A 25,085-nucleotide genomic window follows, 5' to 3' on the forward strand; every position below is an offset into this window, starting at 1 on the left:
TGCCGGGATGGTGCTAAGGGATTAGGAATTAGGAATTTAATTCAGTACTAGTATTTTTCTTTAGAAAAACTAACTTGTGAAACCTAGTGACAGCATGATCTTCACAAAGGAGTTCAAGTTTGAGTTTTCTAATGTTTTAGTATTTAGCTAGTTTTAAATTCAGTTTTTTAAAAACTCCCTGCATAAATAAAAACAAATCAAGTGATTAGTATGCTCTCTTCCTGCCCTTCATGCGATCGGGAAGATCAGAAAATCTATTGATTGAGTTCAAATAAAAATACTCTTGCTAAAAAATTGATATGTGACATGACAATAAAAAAATTTGTGAATGAACAAAAAAAAATAAAAAAAATTCATCCTAAAATAATTTAGATAAAATCTAGTTTTTTTTTTATTTTGAATTTTAGTTCAAAACCAATAATAAAAATAAATAACAAAAATAAAAAATCTTGCTGGAAATTTAATTGAAAATCTGCTTGAAATATCATCTTGTAGAAATCTGTTCATCGTTCTTAGTGGCTGTCACCAGATCTGTCAACCACCCTCTGCATGATTAAAAGAAATTGGTGCTGCCTGAACAAAACGGTCCAACTGTCCAATTTGTTTACCCGAATTGTGGATTTTCTGCGTTCTCTGCTTTTGGCTACTGAAAGGATCGATTGAGAGCCACCCGTAATTAACTTGATGGAATTTCCATCCGGCCGCCACTCCCATCACCACCATAAAGATCATGAAGAAGAATGCCGCGAACACGAACACCATCATCATGGTTTTCAACCGAGTCCAGAATTTCACCCTACTCCCAGGTAGAACATCATGCTCACCAACCCCTTTCACAAGGAGAAGACTATCGTGCTCATCAGGGATTTGGGCATGTCGTCCACCACGAATCTCATCGTCCACTTCAGAGACCAGAATATGACACTCCCTCCGATTCGTTCCCGCGACCTAGCTGTGGGACTTCCGAGGGACCGATCGCGCTGCCTGGCTACGGGCCTAGCCGGCCTGGACGCGAGCTCGCTCTGCCGCGGGGACAGGTCGTGAGGGTTTTAACCAAGGCTAATCCCGACTTTTGGCTCGCGATCCGTGATGGCTCTACCGTTTTGGTCCATGCGAATCCCAATGACGAGTCCCAACAATGGGTGATGGATGAGACATACAGCACCAAAGTGAAGGATGAGGCTAGCTATCCTTCGTTTTCTCTGGTCAATAAGGCAACCGGTCAGGCCCTGAAGCATGGACTTGGAGAAACCCAACCGGTTCTCTTGACGCGATATGAGCCAAACAAATTTGATGAGACTATTCTTTGGACCACGAGTGGTGACATGGGGCAAGGGTTCAGAACAATACAACTGGTTAACAATATTCACTTGAATTTGGATGCTTTTCATGGAGATAAGAAATCAGGAGGAATCAAAGATGGTAACCCTGTAGTCCTTTGGTCGTGGAAGAAAGGAGATAATCAGCTCTGGAAGAAAAAAAAAACTCGACGAATGGAGGAAGAAAGGAGATAATCAGACTCGACGAAAAAACCTCCATATCCCTTCAATCCTGCTAATTCACTAGTTATGCGTCTTGTTTTGTGTTTACGGTTGTTTGCATTTATTTTGATTTGGATTTATTTTGGTTACATATTGTTATTGTTTTGATTTAGTTACATATTTTTAGTAACGTTTGTTACGTTGTTACAATATATTAATTATATTAATATAATTGTAATTTGTTATTAATTGTTATATTTTTAATTGTAATATGTTGTATGAGCTTGTTATTTAATGTTTATAATGTTATTCATGTAATTTGTTAATTATAATATTTGTTGTATATATATTTGTTAAGTTATTTAATTTATGAGAGATTTTTCGGCATAAATCACAAGATCTATCATTTGTCGACGCGTTTCGAACCAGCCAATGTGGTTCATCGTCAGGACAAGTTGAAGAACCAGATCCAGCTTTGCATGTTAAATAGCATGAGCAGAGTCTCCAACGGCTAGCTAGGCCAACAGCTAGAAAGGAATAGGGTCCTAACCTCGAAAAAGGATGAATAAATAAAATAATTTAATATGAAGTTAGTTGAAATATGGGACCAAATAAATAAACAAATAATATAATTTAATTGGTTGTTAAAAGGGTGTTAACAATTAAATAAATACATAGAAACTAAAAATAAATAAATAAATAAATAAATAATAATAATAATAATAATAATAATAAATAAATAAATAAAAATCAAAAATAAAAATAAAAATAAATAAATAAAATAAAATAAAACAAATAAATAAAAATAAAAATAAATATAATAAAATCCTAGAAATAAAATAAAAATATATATAGAAAAATAAATAAATAAATAAATAAATAATAAATAATAATAATTTAAATGAATTATTATTAATAATACTACTATTATAATTTATTTAATAGTAAATAACTAAATATTAGGTTAAATAATAATAATAATAATAATAATAATTTAATAGTAAATAATTAAATATTAGGTTAAAAATAATAATAATAATAATAATAATAATAATTTAATAGTAAATAATTAAATATTAGGTTAAAAATAATACTAATAATAATAATAATAATAATAAAAAAAAAGGAGACCAGAAACGATGGGAGGGGAGGAGGAGGGGTGGAAAAGAAGGAAGCGACTAGGAAGAGAGAGCAGGGACCCAACATCTACTGATTTTCCAACCATCCTCTCTATTGAGATTGCTCGGCCTCTTTTCAATTTCCAGAGCTTCCCTAATTTTCCGATGATGGAATTGAGAAACCCTAGCAATGACACTAGCATCTTCAATACAAACATGATGATTGGTTTTTTCTGCATGCTCAGCTAAAGCTGAAGACTTTGATCTCCTATGCTTTAGGTCAGCTGCGTGTTCACTAATCCTTTGATTGATGGAGCGGCCCGTCTCACCAATATAGGGGGTCCCACATGAACAAGGGATAATATATACCCCTTTCATATCTTTGGGGTCGATGGGATCCTTTGCTGATCTTAAATAATTGTTATGATGTTAGGATATATATTAATGTATGATTGTATTAATAAATTGTTATTGTTATGTTAGGGTTGTTATCCTTTAAAAAAATGTTATGTGTTTTGAGACAATTATTGTTTTGAAGGATTTAAAGGGTGAATATTGGCAGGTGAAGGATATTGGCATTTTTATAAAACAACACTTTGATGGTAGAATCATGAGAATTACAAAAACTGGATGAAACTGCAAGAGTTGGTACAAGTACAAAAATTAAAAAATTTCCACAAAATTCATGCAGGTTTGAAAATAAATAATGGAACATTTGGAAGAATAATTTAAAAGAACATTTGGTGGATTATTTAAATGCTGATTAACTTGCTTAGAGTTGGCAATTTGATATTGTTGTATGCTTTTATAACGTACTAATCTGCAAAACACAACAAATGCCAAACTTTTCGCCATGCACAAAAGTCATCTGACACAAACAGGGAGTATTACTTTTCATGGTTATTTTAAAAAATGGATTGATATTAATATCATGATTAAGTCAATTTTAACACTTTGTCTGTCCTTAATTTGTTTTATTTGGTATGAAATTTTTGCGTAAGAATCATGAAGAAACTGGCCATTTCTTCTAGAGCACACTTATGTTTTCTTTGTACCAAGTTTTTTACAGGTTACAGGATAATCAAGTGATCATAAGGAGATTACATTGTGACGACAATTGGTCTTCCAAAGACTAAAGTCATGAAAAATTCTAAAGACAAATCCAACTCTACAACCACTCCTTTGCAACTCCCTTTTTGCAAAAGATTTTGAATTCCACCAATTGTCAAACCATAAAGCATGACCTTTCCATATCCATTTTACACAGCAAGAGTTCTTATTCATACACCATGCATCCATTCTTTACAAGCTTATTGTCATTTTCCATGTCATTACCATTCCCCTTCATTTCTGAAAATAAAACCCTGCTTCTATGGATATCATTGAGTCAAAGTCCTAGAGTCTAAGTATCATTGTAAAAAAACACCTAGAGGCTTGCATGCCTTAATGGCAAGTACTCTTGCCAATGAACAATGGGAGTACATTAATATCCCTTGTTTGTTGGATCTTGTAGGTGACTTGACCACGACAAATTTATTCGTACCTACAAAGATGTGTTAGGCATCCTGACTCCCATTGGCATCAATGGTGGGAGCGCTTGTGTTGGCTAGGGGCATTCATTAACGGCCACTAAGTCAATAACTTCTTGCTATGTTCGACATCGACACATTTAATCACATAGTAAGATTTGTGCCATCGAGCATTGAAGACTTGAAGGCCCATATTTTGTAGCAGATGAAGCCAAGTTTCCAGTTTGTCATCACTTGAGGACAAGTCAATAAATAAGGTTGGGGGGAAATGTAACTTATATATATTTTGTATACCTTCCAAGCCTTATAGATTTTCAGCCATATTTAGCAGACTCATCAGATTCATCATTCAGCAGCAGAGGATCTAGCAGTAGATACAACTTTCAGCCATGTTCAACAGACTCCTCAAATTCATCATCTAGTAGCAGAGGATCCAACAGATGATACGACAATACAGATCCATCTTTCATCCACAACTTGAAGAAGAAGCTTCAGATCAGAATTGTGGCAGCTGAACATGCATGATTGATCCACTTCCTTAGGTAAGTAAGGTATGATGTTTTCTAACCTTTAACCTCGAAATTCTTTTTAGATGCTAAAAATAAAAACTACTACAAAATGATGAGCATATGATTGATCTCAACAAAGTAAATAATGATTGTAAACATAAGAACCAATCATTAAAAAGAGATCTCAAAAAAGTAAATAATGATTGTACCACAAGAACCAATCATTAAAATATGTAAATGCTTTGCAAACAAATAAAAGTTATCCAAAGATGTGCAAAGTTAAAAGGAAGTCCATGATTGAAAGATGTTTGTTACACAAGAACCAAACATCTTGTAAAAGGAAGCTCATTTAAGAATCAAATCAAATAAGTCATTGTAGTAGCTTGCATGAGGACATGCAAGAGCTTCAGTTGGGGAGTATGTTGGGCTCCAAAAATGTCATACAAATATCACTCATTACCATACATTTTTCACCTATGCTTCCATTATATCACTCACTATTCACCACCTTGTCACTCCATTTTCCCTACTATTCACTATTAATGGGTCTCATTTATATTTTCCAAATATTGTTTATTTTTAAGCATTTTTGAGAGAAATTCTTGATTAAATATTAGAAAATAATATATTTTACTTTATATATGGAAAGTGGGTTGTTTTTGTGACATGTGTAGGTTCCAAGGAAGCTTCCAAGACACCTTTATGTGGCCTTGAAGGATCAAATTCGAATTTGAGAAGATAAACCTCATGGAGAAGATCATGATCTCATGGAGAAGATCAAGGACAAAAGGGGGTTACGTGTCTAGATGGTTGAGAAATGTATGGAACTAAAGAGAGATTAGTAGATCATCATTATGAGTTTGTTATCTCATCTCATTGTATAAATAGGAGTACCTCCTCCATTCCAAGAAGAGGACTCTTGGAGCATGTATCCAACTTATGATGGAATAGAATAAAGCTTCATTTTACATAAATTTCCATTATATAGTTTTAGATATAAATTGTGTTAATGTAGGATATGAATTTATGGAATAACTTGTCACTTTGTTCTTAGGAGAATTGAGATCACTCAAAAAGGATGAAAGAAACATTTTATCTCATAATAGATCTTATTTCATTTAATTGCTTAGATGTTTGAGGATTTGTTTGTGATTGATGAATGAGTTTTAAATTAAAATCTTATCAGCATATGAGGGGATAACCAAGGGTCTAAGTTAGGCTCTCTCTCCATTTGATTTGCATGATAATTGAAATTCATTCTTTTACTTTTATGTTTCAAGTATTTCATTTCTTATGCTTATGAATGAATCTTAGTTTAGTTTGGATTAGTATATGAGGGGACAATCAAGGGACTAAGTTAGTCTTTCTCTCTATTTGAATCTGAACAACAATTAAAGTTCATTCTCTTGTCTTTATTTCAAGTTTCTGGTTTTATGAAATCAATGATTTCTCTATGATACTGTAGGGAAGGAAAACCAGGACCTCCTTAATTAGGAGCCTCTTCCCTTGCATATTATATTAAATCGTAAATAATTTAGTTAGACATAGAGTAAGTTTCCTACTCCTGCATATATTTTGCTGGCACCATCACAAGCTTACGAGTTTCCCTAGTTGATAATTTAGTGAAAGCAATTTAAGCAATTAAATTACCCAATAGTAGCTCCTTGGAGGTGCCAAGAACAACAGATCTCTGGAGGAGCTAGACAGTACATTTTGTCCATTGGGCTATGGAGTCATCATTTCGATAAACAACACGAGACTCTTGCTTATTTATAAAACATAAATGACCAAGAAATTGGCTCTACTTGACATTGAAATAACTCAAAAACTAACTTTACAGACTGAAACCAAACTGAAATAAAAATGGTATTTACAATGACACTGGAAGCAGCGTTAATAGATCAGCAGTGATACCGCTTGAGCAACCGACCATTGATCGGCCCTCTAGGACAATCTTCTCCGTTCATTTCCTTCAGAAGAAAGGCATTCTGACCCCTATATGCTGCAATTTTGAAAGGACCTTTCCAAAGATTTTCGAACTTTCGTGCTTGCCTTTCTCTTCATTCCTTGCATCCCACTTCAACACCACATCATCCAACTGAAATTTCTCTGCTTTTACTTTTCTGTCATAGATTTTCTTTATCTTCTCCTGCAACTTGGATGTGTTCTTGAAAACTTCTTCTCTTGTTTGCTGCAAGTGGATCATTTGATTAAGCCTTCTCTGCATGTGATCTTCTTCACTGCCAACCTCCTAAAGAAGTCTAACCACTAGGGCAGCAAGAGAGGCAGGGAATAATGTGTCAACTCCATAAACAAGCTCAAACGGTGACATACCAATAGACTTTTTCTGACTGATCTGATCTACCCAAAGTGGATGGACCAACCTCTTGTTCTAGCTTTTCTTATTTATTTCCAGCAGCTTCCTGATGACGTTGACCAAAGATTTATTCGAAGATTCTACCAATCCATTGCTTTGCGGATGATAGGCAGCTGAATGACCCAACATTATATGATATTTATGACAAAATTCTACCATCCTTTTTTATTTGAAAGCTGCTGCATTATCGGTGATTAATTTGTTTGGACAACCAAAGCGAGACAAGATGTTATTTTCGAGAAATCAAATGATTACCATGTCCGTGGCTTGTCTGATAGGGGCTGCCTCAATCCATTTTGTGAAATAGTCCGTCGCTGTAAGGATCCATCTATGTTGTCTGGAAGAGGCAGGATGAATTTCCCCAATGAAATCCAACCCCCACTACTGGAAGGGAGCGCTCACCTCAATAGGCTTAAGTGGAAAAGGCTATAATTTCTGTTTTCCTTCGAAAATATGACATTTATGACAAAGCTTGACCATCTTATGCACATCAGAAAACAAAGTGGGCGAGTAGTACCCTGCTCTCAAAATTTTGTTCGCTGTTGATTTCCGAAAAAGATGACCACCACACTCGCCTACGTGGAAATCCTCCATGGATTTCTTTGCCTCCTCTTCCACCAGACAATTTAACAAAATGCCACCGGGATCTTTCCAATACAGTGCATAATTCAAAATATAAAACTTGGCAGCCTTCAATTTGAGTGTTCTTTCTTTGTTTCTAGTCATGCCAGGTGGTGGTGATGGATTTTTCAGCACATGTATTATATCTGAATACCATGGGGACAAATAAAACATTTTAGATACCTGAATTGACATTCCTTCCCCATTCTCATAGGACATGGTAGTGATCAGACTTATGTCCAATGTATTCAAGTTCGATTCGGCCATTAGCTTCACCAACCCCTGTCCTTTGACAAGCTTTGTAGGCTTTATCTCCGCATCATATTCTAGCAAGGCTGCGATCCATTTTCCTCTTCTCCCTTCCGGATCGGTCTGCACTAAAACATCTTTTAAAGCAGTATTAGGAACATAGGCCAGAATGTGAGAATGTAGGATATATACCTGGAAATCCTTCAATGCTTTCACCAATGCCAGGGCTTACTTCTCAATGATGTTGTACTTTAAAGCTGCATCCCTTATAGCCCTGTTGAAGAATGCCATTGGTCTTTCATGATCCTCTCTCTTCTGCAATAATACCCCAGCCATAGTGTGCTGAGAAGCAAATGAAAACAATATGGAATCCTGAGTGTAGTCCGGGATGACTAGAACTGGAGCTGAAGAAAGGGCCAATTTGACCAAGTTGAAAGATTTTACAGCCTCCTCTTTCCATTTCACCTAGCTGTCCTTCTTAAGCATGTTGGTCATTTCTCTTAAGTGTTCTGCAAGATTAGGCACAAAACGACGCAGAAAATTCATTTTACCATTGAATGATTGTATTTCCTTTTTGTTCCTGGGCAGATCGATTTGCTGAATTGCTTGCACACGTGTTGGGTCTATACGAATGCCATCCTTTGAAATGATGTGCCCAAGTAATTTGCCTTCCTCCATGGCGAACAAGCTCTTCTTAGGATTAAGCAATAGACCATATTTCCTGCATTCTTGAAAGACAATTTTTAGGTGATGCATGTGCTCTTCATCAGATTTGGAAAATACCATAAAATCATCCAAGTACACCACCAAAAACACATCCTTCTCATTTGCAAACGCCAAGTCCATTTCCCGCTGAAATGTGGCACCTGCATTCTTTAAATCGAACGACATTTTGGCATAGTGAAAGGTTCCCCATGGGGTGGTGAATGTTGTATTGTCTCTATCATCTTCATGGACAGAAATTTGGTTATATCCGGAATAACCATCAAGCAGTGACATATGAGATGCCCCCACTACTCGCTGAAGTATATGGTCCATCTTGGGTAGTGGATAGTTGTCCTTCAATGAGACCTTATTTAGATTTCTGAAATCAATGCATAGGCGGATCTCACCGGTCTTCTTGTGTACAGGCACTAAGTTAGATATCCAATCTAAAAATCTGATGGGCACAATGATACCTGACTTGTACAACCTATTTACCTCCTTTTTGATAGATGGCAGCAGCTTTGGATTTATCCTTCTTAGCTTTTGTCTAAATCGTTTTTGATTGGGCTTGATGGGTATTGTGTGCTGAATAATATTTGTATCATAGGTCTTTAAATCAAAATAATCCCAAGAAAACACATCTGCAAATGAAGCCATCAAACTGATGTATTTATCCTTGACCTTTGGTGGTAATGCTTTGGAAAATTTTACCAACTTTGGATTGGTAGCAGTACCGATGTTGACTTCTTCTACACCCTTCTCTGTAGGTTGCAATGTTGGCTTGCAGGCTACATCATCCTAATCAAAAAGTTCCTCTAGAGGTATCAAGCCTTTAGGAATGATGTTATTCTTCAGCTGCAATACGTCCATTTGATTGATCTGCACTTCATGTATACCATTCCCTTTTCTTTCATCGTTTTCTTCATCAATTGAGGTTTCTTTGAACTTGCATTTGTTGAGTAGAAAATCCTTAATCTCCTCATCATATTCAAACACTTGCCGATGTCGCTAATTGTCTGGGATGGTTGGACGATGCTTAACATGGATTTCAAATTTATTGTTGGAGTTCATGGGAATTTTCAAGCTGCTCGCTGCCTTGGCAAGAGCATCAGCAATACTATTTTGTATACGAGGCACACATGTCAAGGTGTATTCTGAAAATAACTTCAAGATGTCTAAAACTACATTACGATAGGCCTGCATCCTAGGATGTTTTGCTTGATACTCACCTTTGACCTGTTTTATTACCAACTCGGAGTCGCCATATACTGAAATCCTCTTTGCATTCATATTTCTAAGAATCTTCAGGCCAGCAATCAGAGCTTCATATTCAGCTTCATTATTTGAACATTCAAAGGCCAGCTTGTAAGAGCAAACTCTCACGTTTCTAGGCACTTTGTTTGGGAAGGAGAAAGGACTGCGTACCCAAATTCCAATACCAGCGCCATCATTCCCTAATGCTCCATCGAAATCCATGGTCCACAAGCCTTATTCCTCCTCTTGTAAGTGCTAGAAATCTGTTTGTCGTGCCTTGTCTGCTTGCTGTCCATTATTTTCAGCTGATTGCCCAACATTTTCCTGCTTTTCTTGACTTTCTTTCTTCAAAATTTCTCTGAAATTTTCTGTTATTTCCGGAATTTCATCTACTTCTACTATCCGACTATCTATCTCATTTAAACTATCTGAAAACAAAACAAAAGACTCTAAATCTTTATGTACATAATTAATAGGATGATTTATAGGTTTCTCCTTGCTTGTGATCATATATTTCATTTTTTGTTCCCGATATAACTTCCTCATTTGTCCAAACACCGGGATTGTTGCATAGGAGAAATCCAGCTGTAGTGTCCCTTTCAATTTCGCTACGCAAGACTTGGAAAGAAGCATGCCAAACCTTGGAGGAATATCTGCTACCACCACATCCATCAGAACATTTTTCATAGGAAGCTGATCCAAACTCACAACTAAGTCTTTGATGAGTCCTATAGACCTTACTTTGCTGGAATCAAATGAATAGAGATCATGATAGTGCTGGGTGATGTCCAGAGCAAGCTCATCCATGATAGCCTTGGGCATGAGATTGTGAGAAGCTCCGAAGTCGAACATGGCATTGTGTAACACAAAATCATGCAATTGCAAACTGATATAGAAGGGTGGCACATCGCTACCAGGAGACTCACCGTACTTTGCTGGTCCAAAAATCATTTCAGGCTGATCATCTTCTACATTTACCATGTCGGACATTGGGTCAAAATTCAACATTTTAGAAATCTGTCCTTTATAGCTGTTGTTCTTCATGATTTCAGTCAAGGGTATGGATACCTTTAACTTAGAAATCTCATTCTCTAGGCTAAAGGTGGGAGTTTTTTCTACCTCTTTGGCTGGGATCTCTTTCCTTTCCTTTTCCTTTGATGTGGCTTGCTGCTGTGATTGTTCTACTAATTTTGATTTGCTGCTCTCCGGACCAACCGCCTCCTTTCCCTTTCTTAGTGTAGCTGATGAATCATTTTTTGTTGTTTCACCCTCCTTCTTTTTCTAAATTGGTTTAGCCGGCACATCTCTGTTTATAACTGAATATCACTGTTGTTGTGCAGACAGAGCATTCATATACCCCATTTGATATTCTTCTGATTCTTCTTCCAACACGGTGTCGCTAGCTAGAATAAAATCAGTGTCCTGGTGTGCAGCTAAATTCACTGCACATTCTTCCTCTTCGGTAATGTAAGTAGGCAACCCATCTAGAGTAAAGAGGTGGTTTTCCTCACCTATTACATTCCTGTCCTCATCTGACTTCAGTCCATGTACAAAATTGTGCTGTAAAGGTGTTTGTACCGGCTCTTGTGCTGTATGGTCTTGAGTTCGTTGATCTCTTTGTCTTATTCTGTATTATGGCTACTGCTGACCACGAAAGTTAGGATTCCTAACTTGTGGCTCTGGCTTGTCAAGTTTTACCCTTTCAAGCATCTGCTCTACCTTTTTGAGAAGCTGATCCATTGAAGAATATTTTTCTTTCATAGTGGTTTTCTTCTCTGCTTTCGCTCTAGCTCGTTTGGACAACAGATTTGCCTCAATGCTGACCGCATCTTTCTACATGTCTTCCATTGTAGCTGGTCCTCTCTCTCTTAATTGGTACGCCATGTCAGCGTCAAAACCATTTGGAAACTTCATCATTTCTAGTCCCACAGGTGGCTTTAGATGGTCTGGAATTTCGTTGTAGACTGCATTAAATCTAACACAATAATCTTGGACTAGATCACAGGCATTCCGTTTGATTTGTTCATATTCGGCCAGAATTTGAAGGGGATTTTTTTTCGCTTCCCACCGGTTCAAAAATTGTCTTTGTAGCTCACCCAAGGTAGTGATACTTGTAGCTGTCAAACCTCTAAACCATTTCCTCACATCACCTGAAAATGTCTGTACAAATAGCCTCATTGCCACGTTCTTTGAATCAATGTCACGAAGTTCATAGAAGTCTGCCATTTTGTCTACATGTTGCTGAGCAGTAATGTTGTTAGGAGTGCCATCAAAAAATAGGATTTTGCTTTGATAATCCATTGGCATGTCATATAGAACTTGGGGTAGAACAAGGGGAGCAAAACGGGTAGCCATCATTCTGGTGGATTTGGCCTTGGAGGTGCTGGAGGAGTGTGCTCAGTTTGCAAGGGGCTTGTAGTTGGGGTTTGGGGTTGTGTTGCAATGTAATTATCAATTAATCTATTAGCTTTTTCTATTTCAAGGTCTACAAGAAATTACAGACTGGGGATGGTATAATCAACAGCCCTTTCGGATTTAGACTCAAACAATGATATTTCAAATCATTCGTCAAACTCAAGCTCTTCAAGATACTCAAAAATGTCAGGACATGAATGGGATTTGAACACAGGAGTTGTGGTGCTTTCTTGACGAAGGAGTCATGGGATAAAATTGGGGTTTTCGTAAGTATGAGGAGGATCCGGGTCTGGATTGGCTCTGGTATATCTCCTCGAAGCCAGCATGCTATTGAGAAAAATCACAGGACACGACCAACTTACTCAGCCTTTCCAATCCTAAGCTCATCATCTAGAAGCCTAGAATTATTATGAAACAAGGGGATTTGATTTCAACTTATTCCTGAGTGGAGTCGCCACTATGTTAGCACCTAAATCTGCCTTAGGCTGAAGGAAAGAAAAAATTAGGGTAACCACAAACCACACTCGGTCTGGTAGCTAGCCCTACCAGAGCAGGAGAGGGCTCTCTCCGAGTCACGCTCAGTGAATAGAAAATCAAAAACGGTATGATATGACTTACAATGCAATATTTACCTTAGGCTAGTAAGTGAATAGGGATTCTGGAAACAATTTTTATGTATGACCGAGCTTCTGGGATGTTATGGGACTGGTGCTCAGCAAAGAACATAGAACTACATATGAAGGCACAGATTATTCCGTGAGTCAAGGTAAGCGAAAAATGTAGCAATTTAGTTTGAGGTATCGCGACATGAATAGATTGTTGAAGAAAGTGAAAAGGGCATAGTGACATGAATCCTTTTCAACATAAGAAATAACACTAAAACATGAAATTTTCCCACAGGCAGAGCAATAAAAATTGGATTCTACCTAATCTCACTCAGAAAATTTCACTGGAAATGAGCATGAAATGAATTATGAAATATAACTAAATACATATGAACACATAAGAAACACATTTTCTACATCCACAACCACAAGAATCTCATGAAACAGAGCCACTGCTTTTCATTAATTCTCTGTCAAAAATACACAGTGAAGAAAAAAAGTTTCTTTCCCACAGTCTCCCAGAAGTTACAAGACAACCAACCCTTTGCAAATAATTTGCATACAATAAATAGAATGTGTGAGGAAGAGATAGAATGCCCAGGGGTTGGGAAGTTACTTGAATCATTACGAGATGGAGATGGAGATCCAACCATCAGCTACAGGTGCAGCGCTGCAAACATGACATTTGTCATTGGGTGACCGTTTGCATTCCTTCGACACTTGGATAGAAGCCAATCTGGAGAAAAAAATATTTAAATGCCACCTTTGGTGCCCAAAAACCAAAGTGTAGATGACCGGGCCCACTTTGGAAAGTCGCGAACCAAAATTTCGTGAAACAGAAGAAAATTGGTAATTTTCCTCTGTACGCCGCACCATTTTCTCTGTGCGTCGCACTAATTTGGGGCCTATTTTGGGGCACTTGCAGGTGTCAAAAATGTGCCCAAGTAGGCTTGTTGGAAACCCTATCCTGTCTAATTTCTAACCCCACTAGAATTTTAAAATTTGATGCTCATTTGCCCCTCCAAATCTTCATTCTCCCAACACTGCTTTCTGTGTGTCAAAAAAGTGGCAGAGAGGCCATTTTTGGGTGTTTTTTTACCATTAGGAGACCCAGTTCTTGTCAAAATTTCTTGCTCGGACACCAGTAGTCATGATTTTCCATGCTGAATCCAAAAATTCAAACCATTCCTCGATTGGAGCCCTAGAATTTTAGTGTCGCGCCAGTGGCGCGGCGCACAGGGAGGAATTTCCTGTTTTTTGTCCAAAAAATCACCATGTGACCAAAATTTGCCCAAATTTTTTTAAATTTGGGTTGGAAGGTCTCTATGGGGTGCCATGCTAAGCCAAGGAATCCTCAGCCAGGATTCTAAGCCTATCTTTCTCTTTTGCCTGTTTTGACCTTCTTGTTGCTTTCCTCAATTTTGCTTTTAAACTCCTTATCCGGGCCCTTGCACTCATGTTTCGCATCCTATAACGGAAAGCCATATGTCTCAATCGAGCAAGGTCCTGGTCGGATTTTTCCAGTAGCCTCTCCAACTGCAAGTTCCTGATCTCGGGATAGGCCTCCTCATCTTCATTGATCGCCTACTCCAGTGATGCGGGCTGAATTCTTCTCCTTTGAGCAGCTTGGCGATGCTCACGAATGTTTTGAAGCTCCATAATCATCTGCTGGTCCTCCAGCTGCTTGTTTCTCTGCTCCAGGTAGTTCATGTTCCATTTGGCCCTCTCCAAGTCAAGGGGCAAGGAGTCAATCACTGATTGTTGCTGCTGGATGATCTCTGTGAGCTCCTCCTTTGTTTGTTGGGCATCGGTCTCATCATCCTGGAGGAGAAAAAACTCAGTCTCTTGCTCGCTTGATGGTCCTTCCTCCTGCACTGGCTCCTTACCCTTACCCTGCTCCTATGGTGCTGATGTCGGAAGTGAGGCCCCTTCCACCCTGGGTGGAGATAACACTCGCTTTGCTGCTACAAATAAGGGTATATTGCCTTTCTGATAGGTGATGTATACTAGCATAGTGGCAGTCTCATGTCGCTCATACTGATGAGATGGGACCCCTACCTCATGCTGTGCCTCTGAAACCACCTGTGGAGCACTAAGGAAGTCATGGGAGATGAAGTCCTCCCAAGAAATACCCTGCAATCCCAAATGATGGTTTACCAAAATCCGGATAAGGGAAAAGTGATACACACTATTGAGCTGCTGTCGAGGGGTCTTATGCTGCATGAAGTTCCTCATCCTCTCTATGTTCCCGCAGACGAAAAATGGGAGGTTCATCATCCACACCCTGGTAAAGTGCATGAGTAAACTGATGTGATAGGCATAGAGGCGAGAAAACCTCCCCTCACAACTGAAGTACTTCATGATCAATTTCATGAGCGGGGCATACTCATCTTTCAGAAATCTAAACGGAAAAACTCTCGTGAGTTGGCTCAAACAACTGTCTTTGATGTAAGGCTCATAATGATGCCTCTCCACCTTTTTCTTTTTGTGCCACTGCTCTCCAATGTTGGGTATGCCTGTTGCCACTGATATGGTCTCGAGTGTCATTGATAAAGTGACCCCAGCCAAGATAGACTATCCTCCATGTAGGTGAAGTACAAAAAGTCGGGCCAACTCATGATGAACTCTGACATTCGCCACCCTCTGACAAAATTCGAAACATGCTAAGTGCTGGAAACAAGACATAGCAAGAGGGCGTGCCTGCAACTCGGTGAGTGTGTTTGGCTCTTCTCTAAGATGTCTGCCACTCCGGTGATGTCTCCTTTGGGCCCTTTCTCCCGATGCTGTGTCACTGTGGGTCTCCTCCTCATATTCTGATGAAACTTCTGATGCCATTACTGCTGTTTATAACCTGAATTTTTTGCTGCCCTCTAAATCCAATGGAACTGGTAGATGCTCTGAAAATTTGTCACCAAGGGGACAATAAAACCGGGAGTATTAGGAGAGGAATGATGAAATTGGAATAGGGGCTAAAGTGAGAGATTTATCAGGGATTTGGGAGTGTTTTGGGTATAGTATTGATGGGGTAGGGTTTGAATTTAATTTGGTAGGGTTTGGGTTTTGTGTGTCATAGGAGGAGGGGGAAAGGAATATGATTACAGTGGTGTTAGGGTGATGATAAGTGGAAAATGATGCAGGGAAAATGGTGATAGGGGTAGGGTAGGAGAACAGTTTTATAACACTGCTACTGTAGCAAAAACCTTAGGAGCTTGATTTCTTTGTGTCTTCTTTTGTTTACTAAAAAAATAAATTATTTTGGCATTAGATTTATACTCTTCAAAATCATGGTATTCTTCTCAAGTTTAATGCCAAGAGTGAAGGTAGTTGGTCTACCTCTCAAGTTTGATAGGCATTCACAAAATTTTTAGGCAAATTGGTGGTTTTCTGGGCTTATATCTCTGTGCGCCGGGCGCACTACCCAGTGCGCCGCGCACTCTGAGTGCGTCGCACCAATGGCATTTTTACACTGTGAACCGGCTCCCAGTGCACCGCGCACAATGAGTGTGCCACGCCTCCTTGTGTGTGCGCCGCATGCTCAGAATTTCACAATGAATTGCTTGTAGGGATAGGGAAAGGGTTCTGTAGTGGTTTTAGGGTGGGGTTCTTGGGAAAAATGGTCAAGGGGAGATGAGAAAGATGATGGGTGAGGGGACAAGGGGAGTGGAGTTAAACCTTGGTGCTATCGTCACATTTTTCTAATTCCAACAATCGTTTTCTTGGTGATTTTGTTCATGGTTGACCTTATGCTTTTAGGTGACATTTAAATATTTCATAAATACCATATCAATGAGAAAATTGATGGAGAAGAGGTGTCCATAGGGCCTACCTCTTATTTTGCTAGCCTTCACAAAGACTTGAAGCAGTTTGGCTATTTTTTAAGTCCATGGCTATGTGCGTCGCGCACCAAGCCCAGTGCGCTCCACGCTGGGTGTGCATCACGCCCTTGTAAATTTGGCACTACGAGTTGGCTGCCTGTGCGCCGCACCCTCTGTGTGCGCTGCGCTCCTTGGTGTATGCACAGTGCCCTCAAAATTCAACTCTCACTCACTCAAATTCTCACAATTTCGCTTTCTCATTTTTGTAATGTCTCTCCAAAGCTTGCATGAGCACAATGCTTTTGGTTTGGGTCAAAAAATGTATTTATAGCCTTGGAGGAGATGGGTTTGATTTTTGTCTCTTTGAAAACCTCTTTTCTAATATTGGGTTTTGCACTTTTTCATTGACCTTTAGACACACTGATTTTCACTTTCCCTTTGAAATTTTGGCTCAAATGATGAAATTTTTGGGACCTCTTTGCAGGGACTGTACGACAGAGCATTGGGCCATGTAAATCATAACTGCATCTGAAAAGTAACCTGGTGATTTTTTGAAAAATTTTGTCATAATTGAGCTTGTTTGACTTTTCTTCAAAATAGAGTGATGATGAAGCTTTCTGAACCATAGCTGTGTAAGGCCTCCCTCTGGCCTGCATGGCTTGTTCTGGACATGTTTTCACAGACCAAATTTATGAATTCCTAGACCCAATCATAAAAAATGACTTTGTCCTGTAAAGGACCAGACCTGGACTGTCATGAGCTTCGGTGATTATGGACAAAGACATGAGCCAGTAGGGGCTAGACATGAAGGAATATGACTAGCATGACTTTCTCCGTCAGATCATGGCATGTCCCTAGTGAAATTCAGCTGAGTGAATGGAGTGGGACACCTAAAATTGAAATGCACAAAGAGTTTTGATCTCTGACGGAGGGCTACCAGACCGACTCTAACATTGGCTCCAATGGGGGATGGTAGCTCCTTGAAGGTGCCAAGAACAACAGATCTCTGGAGGAGCTAGACAGTGCCTTTTGTCCATTGGGCTATTGAGTCATCATTTTGATAAACAGCACGGGACTCTGGCTTATTTATAAAACTGAAACGACCAAGAAATTGGCTCTAGTTGACATTGAAATAACTCAAAAACTAACTTTACAGACTGAAACCAAACTGAAATAAAAATGGTATTTACAATGACAGTGGAAGCAGCGTTAATAGATCAACAGTGATACCGCTTGAGCAACCGACCATTGATCGGCCCTCCAAGACAATCTTCCCCATTCATTTCCTTCAGAAGAAAGGCATTCTGACCCCTATATGCTGCAATTTTGAAAGGACCTTTCCAAATATTTTCGAACCTTTTGTGCTTGCCCTTCTCTTCATTCCTTGCATCCAACTTCAGCACCACATCATCCAACTAAAATTTCTCTGCTTTTTCTCTTCTGTCATAGATTTTCTTTATCTTCTCCTGTAACTTGGATGTGTTCTTAAAAACTTCTTCTCTTGTTTGCTGCAAGTCGATCATTTGATTCAGCCTTCTCTGCATGGGATCTTCTTCACTGCCAGCCTCCTGAAGAAGTCTAACCACCAGGGTAGCAAGAGAGGTGGGGAATACTGTGTCAACTCCATAAACAAGCTCAAACGGTGACATACCAATAGACTTTTTATGACTGATTCGATCTGCCCAAAGCGCATGGACCAACCTCTTTTTCTAGCTTTTCTTATTTATTTCCAACAGCTTCTTGATGATGCTGACCAAAGATTTATTCGAAGATTCTGCCAATCCATTGCCTTGTAGATGATAGGCAGTTGAATGACCCAAAATTATATGATATTTATGACAAAATTCTACCATCATTTTTGATTTGAAAGCTGTTGCATTATCGGTGATTAATTTTTTTGGACAACCAAAGCGAGACAAGATGTTATCTTTGAGAAATGAAATGATTACTGTGTCCGTGGCTTGTCTGGTAGGGGCTGCCTCAATCCATTTTTTGAAATAGTCTGTCGCTGTAAGGATCCATCTATGCTGTTCGAAAGAGGCCGGATGAATTTCCCCAATGAAATCCAACCCCCACTATTTGGAAGGGAGCACTCACTTCAATAGGCTTAAGTGGAAAAGGTTTTAATTTCTGTTTTCCTTCAAAAATCCGACATTTATGGCAGCGCTTGACCATCTTATGCACATCAACAAACAAAGTAGGCCAGTAGTACCCTGCTCTCAAAATTTTGTTCGCTGTTGATTTCCAAAAAAAATGACCACCACACTCGCCTCCGTGGAAATCCTCCATGGCTTTCTTTGCCTCCTCTTCCACCAGATAATTTAACAAAATGCCACCGGGATCTTTCCAATATAGTGCAGAATTCAAAATACAAAACTTGACAGCCTTCAATTTGAGTGTTCTTGCTTTGTTTCTAGTCATGTCGGGTGGTGGTGATAGATTTTTTAGCACATGTATTATATTTGAATACCATGTGGACAAAGCAAACATTTTAGATACCTGAATTGACGTTCCTTCCCCATTCTCATAAGACATGGCAGTGATCAGATTTATGTCCAATGCATGAAAGTTTGATTCGTCCTTTAGCTTCGCCAACCCCTGTCCTTTGACCAGCTTTGTAGGCTTTATCTCCACATCATATTCTAGCAAGGCTATGATCCATTTTCCTCTTCTCCCTTCCAGATCGGTCTGCACTAAAACATCTTTTACAACAGTATTAGGGACATAGGCCAGAATGTGGGAATGTAGGATATATACCTGGAAATTCTTCAATGCATTCACCAATGCTAGGGCTTGCATCTCAATGATGTTGTACTTTAAAGTAACATCCCTTATAGCCCTGCTGAAGAATGTAATTGATCTTTCATGATCCTCTCTCTTCTACAATAATACTACTGCCATAGTGTGCTCAGAAGCAAATGAAAACAATATGAAATCCTGAGTGTAGTCCGGGCTGACTAGAACTAGAGTTGAAGAAAGGGCCAATTCGACCAAGTTGAAAGATTTTACAACCTCCTCTATCCCTTTCACCTGGCTGTACTTCTTAAGCATGTTGGTCATTTCTCTTAAGTGTTCTGCAAGATTAGGCACAAAACAATGCAGAAAATTCATTTTACCATTGAATGATTGTATTTCCTTTTTGTTCCTGGGCAGATCGATTTGTTGAATTTCTTGCACACGTGCTGGGTCTATATGAATGCCATCCTTTGAAATGATGTTCCCAAGTAATTTTCCTTCCTCCATGGCGAACAAGCTCTTCTTAGGATTTAGCGATAGACCATATTTTCTACATTTTTGAAAGACAAATTTTAGGTGATGCATGTGCTCTTCATCAGATTTGGAAAATACCATCAAATCATCCAAGTACACCACCAAAAACACATCCTTATCATTTGCAAATGCCAAGTCCATTGCCCGCTGAAATTTGGCACATGCATTCTTTAAACCGAAGGGCATTTTGGCATAGTGAAAGGTTCCCCATGGAGTTGTGAATGCTATCTTGTCTCTATCATCTTCATGGACAGAAATTTGGCTATATCCGGAATAACCATCAAGCAGTGACATACGAGATGCCCCCACTACTCACTGAAGTATATGGTCCATCTTGGGCAGTGGATAGTTGTCCTTCAATGAGACCTTATTTAGATTTCTGAAATCAATGCATAGGCAGATCTCACGGGTCTTTTTGCGTACAGGCACTAAGTTAGATATCCAATCTGAAAATCTGATGGGCACAATGATACCTGATTTGTACAACCTATTTACCTCCTTTTCGATAGATGGCAGCAACTTTGGATTTATCCTTCTCATCTTTTGTCTAAATGGTTTTTGATTGGGCTTGATGGGTATTGTGTGCTGAATAATATTTGTATCATAGGTCTTTAAATCAAAATAATCCCAAGAAAACACATCTGTAAATGAAGCCATCAAACTGATGTATTTATCCTTGATCTTTGGCGGTAATTGTTATAGACATTTTTGTGCCTTACAGCATTGAGCATGAAATTTCAATAATACAAGGGATCCAAAGTCCCTAAATGAGTTGTTCCTACCCCTAAAGGAACAAGGTCAACCAATGACAGCTTCTCCCAGAAGTTCTCCACCAAAAACCACTCAGAAACAGTCAATTCAGGATCAATTTAGAGGCTCCACTAGCTGTCTGCGCTGAAATGTAGAGATTACACTGGCTAGGTGCACTGCAACGCAGGTAGAAGCACTACCAGGGTGCGCTGAGCGGGAAATGACAAATGGTAAGTTCATTCAACGAAGTGGAAATACCCTGGAAGCTTCCAGAATTTTCCTCAATGACACTTGCCTCAATGAATTCGACTAGTGATGAGTAAGAGGTTCTCAACCTCCAAGTGGAAGCAAGAACTGACAGAGAGAAGCCACATGAGCTGACTCATCCTCTCTTCTCACATCTATATATGGATCTCTAACCCAGAGGTCCAGGAGGCTGGAATTTTGTACTTTGTAGAGAATTGCTGTTGGTTTGAGATTGAGATTAGTACATTGGGTGATTTATGCTTTGTTGGAGGAGAGGAAGGGATTCTTTTGCTGGGAGGTAGATGCTGGATCGGAACTCATTTGGTTGTATCTCCTCTTGAACCTTGTTATCATATCAATAAAGCTACTTGAGTTTCTCCTATATGCTTGTATTTCAATGATGTTTTGTTATATTTGCATATTTAGTTTATATCTGATCCTAAACTAGTTATGAATGTGAATCTATATCTTTTGTGTAGTTTTCCTCTCTTGTGATTTTGCAGGAACTTGGTGAAGCTGGACCAGTGAAAGAGCAAGCAGTGGGAAGCAAACGAAAGAGAGAGTGATTGGATCGACAAACTAGCGGAAGACACCAGTTAGTTACATCCTTCTTTCTCTATTTGCATATCATAAAGAAGAATACTCAGATAGCTTTTCTTGTTTGTTGCTAAGGCACTATCACCTCTTAGAGTGGGATAGGGGCATTCCGAATTGGATACTTTTCCCAACAACAAACTGGCTACTCCGCTGGGGAGAGTATCTTGTTAGTTTATTTGTGTTTCTGTTGTTGTTCTTCTCATAAACTCAGGAGTGCCGAATCGAAATGCATTTTCCATTTTCAAATGCAAAGTAGAGATCTGCCACTCTAGTCCACTCACTGAGCCTGTTTTTATGATCTGAACAAACTGATCCACAAGTGCTCTAACAGCCCTTTGTGATAGATCTTAGTCCTCCTATAAATCATCCTCCTAATTGTACCTCATTGATAGCTTTGATCCGGCCAAAAACTGTTGATTTAACTGCAAACCATAACCCAGAACCCAGAAACAACTCTCGTTTATGCTTCAGCGCAGGCTCTGTGAAGAGGTTCTGCATTTCAACGCAGGTCCCGTGAAGGCTACCTGCGCTGAATGTCAAAACCTCTGTGTTGGGAGTGCGCTGATCAGTCTTTGCCTTGTGCAGCTGTGGTTCCCTGCTTCCTTTTGCTCAGTTTTATCTCTGTTTTTTGCAGCCTGTTATCAGTCAGTGTACCTATATGAAACCCCTTTTCTTTGCCTCAATTCTGCCTCAGTTGTATAAAGAAACTGTATTTGTTCTTTGTGTATTTGTTACATCATTTGCAGTTTCCCATTACAAAAGTAAACTAGTCATACTGTCGCCCTTAGATCTAGACCTGTCGTAAGTGTCGTTTTGATCTTAGGAGTGAGTTTGTTTGCTGTTCATAGTTGATTGAGCTTTTACTTTTGTCGTTTGGTTTGAATTTATGAATTTCTGGTGTCGAAACAAGTAAATCATAAAGTGTCGTAATCGTCTTTTTGATTTTGAAAAAGGAACTTGTTTGTGTTTTCACTTGAAATCGAATTCAAATTTATACAACAGCTTTCTTTTTAGGCATCAATATTAAGGAAGCAAAAACAAATACATGCATTTGTGCATTTGCATTTTGATAGTTTTCATGCTTTGATTTAGGGAAAAGTGCATTACAGTGTGCTCTATGCTCTTTGAGAAAAGTTTGTGTCTTCCTTTTCCCCTTGTAGCTAGGGTTTTCATTGTTGAAAAGATATAAAAGCTTGCTTATCATCTTTAGACTGCATTTAGGAATTGTATCATACATCTCGTGGTGATCCAAAAAGGCAAACTTCTAAGAAAGATCAACCTAAAATAAATTGAATGAACTTAACAACGCTTTGTAACTTAACACACAACATAGAGGTCTAGGTTAGAGACGTGTTCCGACGTCGTAAAACCTGGTGACTGTCGATCTCGCTGATGGTTGGGTGATTCCTCCTTAGGGACGATAGCGCCAATACGGATTGTGCTCCCACGTACCGTCGAGTATATATTGGGAGACCCCTATAGGAATAAAACCTTTATCCTTAGGAAGCCGTGTCGGCTGCCCTACTGATCGCAATGCACTGAACACAGCATTCGGGAAGATTGGCCACCCGTACCTTAAAAAGTATTCTATGGTTTTGCGAAAAGTTTGGCACACCCTCTACCTAGAACTCCAGAGCAGTTCCTTTTGGCCTTTTTCAGACTCTATAACGGAAAAAGTCCATCCGATCATTTGTCACTTCGGGCTCGTTAAAACATCGAAGGAGACTAGAGTCATCTTTTGCTTTTTCTCGACTCTTTAAAATTGAAAAAGCATGTTGTGTCTAAGCGTCGTTAAAATTTATTTTAACGGAATAATCATCACCATTCCCTCGTTAATCTTCGAAGTTAGTCTCTTTTCATCGTAAGTTCTTGTAAAAATCGCTAGAAAATCTTTTGTATAGACTAGATATGTCTGAACAACCGTCGACATCCAGGACTGTGTCATCCGACACAGCAGCAGCAGAGCCTCCTGCTGCTACCCCAACGATGTTCGATGGTATACCATCTGTCCCGGCAAGTTATCAACAACAAGCCAGAGTCCCATCAGGGACTGCTTCGACGACATGGTTAGTTCCTATTTCTTCATCCGGATTATCATCTGGTATTTCTTATGTTGAAACTCAACAAATTGATCCAATGTGTCTTCAAAGGCCAATCTGCCCTTTAAGTACTGGATTGCCACCATATGGAGGGTAGTATGCCTTTTCATTGTTCCCTCCCGGAGAACAACCATATGGGAGTTTACAACAAAGTTCAGGTCAAACTGGAATTACATCCACCGGTTGGGTACCAATACTGCCTCAGCAACCAAGGGTTGCATATTCAATGCAACCAGTCCACCCTGTGTCGAATATTCCCACTATACCTGGTATGGTGATTGCGTCGCAAGTACAAGCGCTACTTGTTGTATGTCAACCCCAAGTTTCTAAGGTTGCAATACAACAACCTCTTGTCTTGACAACTCAATCGCAACCTCAGGTTAGTGCCTCCTTATCTGGAGTGACTCAGGCTCAAAGAAGTACTATGACTCCTCATCTTGGTCAATCATCCAGTATTGGACAACAGCAAATGGTCCAACAACCAGGGCTGGTTCAATCTCAACAACCGCAATTCCAGCAATCATATCAAGGACCTGAGCAACAAGTCTTTGTAAGTAATGGGCAACTGCATTTCCAAAGCAGTTATCAACAACCATACTATAATGGTTATGCCCATCAACCTTGTCAAAGTTGCCAGCATCAAATACATTATGCTGGTATGCAAAGACCCACTGCTCAGGCGATTCCATCTTATCTTGGGTATGCTTCGCCTAACCTGAATCAACAGTTGCCCTTTGTAGCAACTCTAGAATTACTAGATCTAAACCGGCTGACGAATGATCCGATTGCTTATGCCCCTTGGTGGCCAGCGATTTCGCATAAACTTCCATCAGATATTCCTAAATTTAATGGAAATCTGGGTGAAGATCTGTTGAATCATGTGATGACATTTCATCTGTGGTTTTCATCAAACACCCTGAATGATGATTCAATAAGACTTCGCCTTTTTCAGAGGACGTTAACTGGTCCGGCGGAAAAATGGTACATCGAATAGCCTAGAGCTTCATTCGACAACTTCAGTACCTTAGCCATGACTTTCTTAACCCATTTTCAATTACCAATAAGGTATGAAACGGGAATGGAACTCCTAACCAACTTCAAACAGACAACGGCCACTCACATATCTGATCATATACATGAGTGGCGACGTCGTCGTAGGACGGTAAAAACGTACGTTCCCGATCAGATATTAGCTGAATGGTTTATCAAGTCCTTACTTCCTACAATCATGGAAGATGTGGCAAAGGGGGGAGTCGTAACGGAAGATCAAGTCATCGCTCATGCGCAATATCTGGACTTGGTATATACTCAGTCTGGCACGCTCTACAAAAAAATACCTGACGCCCCTAGACCGGAATTCTCAATTCCTCCTCCTCCTAAATCAAACAATGACTCTCACGCCGACGATGGCGTGATTGGCACGACAAACGCGAAATCGACAAAGG

The 25,085-nt window shown here is 39.3% G+C and overlaps 1 pseudogene; it reads left to right on the plus strand.

The window, feature by feature from the left end:
* Positions 1–627: 627 nt before the first annotated feature.
* LOC149196879 (ricin B-like lectin R40G3 pseudogene) lies at positions 628–1,514 on the plus strand (annotated as a pseudogene).
* Positions 1,515–25,085: the final 23,571 nt, after the last annotated feature.

This window comes from Pinus tabuliformis, chromosome 2_2, assembly GCF_031772625.1.
Source record: "Pinus tabuliformis cultivar Carrire ecotype Pingquan chromosome 2_2, CPIR1, whole genome shotgun sequence".
NCBI classification, from domain to species: Eukaryota; Viridiplantae; Streptophyta; class Pinopsida; order Pinales; family Pinaceae; genus Pinus; species Pinus tabuliformis.